This window comes from Sinocyclocheilus grahami, unplaced genomic scaffold (genome assembly GCF_001515645.1).
Source record: "Sinocyclocheilus grahami isolate Dianchi unplaced genomic scaffold, SAMN03320097.WGS_v1.1 scaffold1564.1, whole genome shotgun sequence".
Lineage (NCBI taxonomy): Eukaryota > Metazoa > Chordata > Actinopteri > Cypriniformes > Cyprinidae > Sinocyclocheilus > Sinocyclocheilus grahami.
In genome coordinates this window covers 55,996-58,150 of record NW_015506743.1, presented here as the reverse complement: position 1 = coordinate 58,150, position 2,155 = coordinate 55,996, and the positions used below count along the sequence as shown (strand labels likewise).

General features: G+C 35.4%; 1 pseudogene; it reads right to left on the bottom strand.

Moving 5' to 3' along the window:
• Positions 1-1,609: 1,609 nt before the first annotated feature.
• Positions 1,610-2,155, bottom strand: part of LOC107571200 (probable ribosome biogenesis protein RLP24) — a 1,954-nt pseudogene continuing 1,408 nt past the window's right edge.

Sequence of the window (2,155 nt, the reverse complement as noted above, 5' to 3'; positions counted from 1 at the left end):
TTGACTAAAAGTTGAAATTATGACACTGTATTGTCAATTATGAGATGTCAAAATTATGACTTCAAAAGTAGAAATTCACACAAAAGTTGAAATTATGACATACTGTATTAAGTCGTAATTATGAGGTCAAAATTATGAGATTGTCGTAGTTATGACGCACTAGGTTGTAATTATGACTTTAAAAGTTGAAATTGTCATACTGTACTAAGTCATAATTATGAGATAAAAAGTCGAAACTGTGGCTTTAAAAGTTGGAATTATTACATACAAAGTTGAAACTGACATAAAAAGGCAAAATGAGATAAAAAGGCAATTTAGCATTTTAAAGTCATAATTTCTCAATTATGACTTTTTGTGTCATAATTTCGACTTGAATTTTAAAGTAATGATTACGGCTTAGTATGTCATAATTAAGATTTTTCAAGTTTTATAATTTTAACTTTTGGTTGAAAGCATGATTATTATTATTTATTTTCGGCAATGTGTTTCCATAATGGGGTGAGTTGATGTCAAATGTCTATTGTTAATCCGGATTTAGGTAACTAGCAATAAACGTAGCAAAAAGTAGTTGAGCTGAGAAGAAGAACTGACTGTGATGATGTTAATCAGCTGTAAGCGCGCTCCTCAGGGTTAAACACAAGGGATGCAGGCTAATATCTGGCATATGATGATTGTTTTGTCGAATGATCCTGCTCTGTGTGTTTTGATTTACTGACAGTCTCTAGATTTGTGCTTCGTGTTTGTGCTCTCGTGAGCGCAGTCGTAAACGGTGCAATTTGTGTAATATTTCTTTAATGTGCAAATGTAAGGCTGTAAAAAGAAAAATGAACATAATCATTGTCTTATTAAAAAAAGGTGAAGAAAATGAACCTGCTCAGGTTTTCACAGTCGAGAGAAAGAAGGCAGAAATATGCTTTCTATTAGTCTTTCCCTCAGTATTAACCATTTTATTCTAATAGTGTCTAAAGAGAAATATGGACGCATCTTGTTTTAATCAGGCTATTTTAAGTGCTTAAACGAATAGAATTAGGCTACAGTATTTTACAGACTTGCGATTCACAACCTGCATTTTCTGTAACTTTCATGTTATTTTCTGAGAAATATAATTAAACGATAAAAATATCAACTAAAGGTCACAACGATGTTTTTCACGATGTTCGTCACTGTGAAGTGGGCGTGTCCTGATTCGTTGCCTGTTGCTAGGCAGAAGTTCAAATATAAAACCTTGATTTAAATTATGACTCAAAATAATGTGTGCTTGCACAATGCAATTGTCAGATTATTTGGGGTTTATTATAATAATAAAGATGGTTTTACTGCAGTAAAATAATAATGGAACTCCAAGGCATTCCAAATCGTTTATTTTATAAAATAGTCATAACTTAATTTTAAACTAAAAGCATATTGTATCTGATCAGCAGCTTCTCATCGATCAATTCTTCTGAATGTGAAAAATGTCAAAGTTTTGAACGTTACCATGTCATTACTGTATTTACCCCCTTTTGATTAATTACAAAAATTATATTCGTTGAAATTTCTAATTACACGCAAAAACGGTGTAACTAATGATTAGGCAACTAAGCTTTTAGAAACATGAAAATTAAAATATCACATTTTCTAAATTATCACAAACGTATCTGAAGTTTTTTCATTGGAGTTATATTTTGCATAAAGTTCATGTACATGATGCGCTGTATGGAGAGTTATAACAATATTCAGCCACGGGACGGAAACGCCCGGAGAAACTCGGACATAATCCCGCTGACTCGGGAGTAACGGGATCTTGAATACGCCAACCTTCTGAAAGTCCGAACGAGAAGCGTTTTCTTCACGTCACTCATCCATTTCCACGTCTTCTGCCAGTTTCTGGACCATCTTGTGCTCCAGCTGTTTGGCGTGACCTGAAGAGAGCCGTCCGGCGTGAGAGCAGGGCATTCTGGGACAGGTTCAAGAGCCGCTGTGTTAGTGTGAGCTTTACCTGCGTGTGGAGCTCTGATGAGGTGAATGTTCTTCTGGACTTCAGTGATATCTGCTGCCTTCTCCAGCTCTTTGCCTTTCTTCAGCCTGAGCAAACACACAAACGCTCGTGTAAATGACAAAACCCACACACACTCACACTCACACACACACTCACACTCACACACTCACTCACACT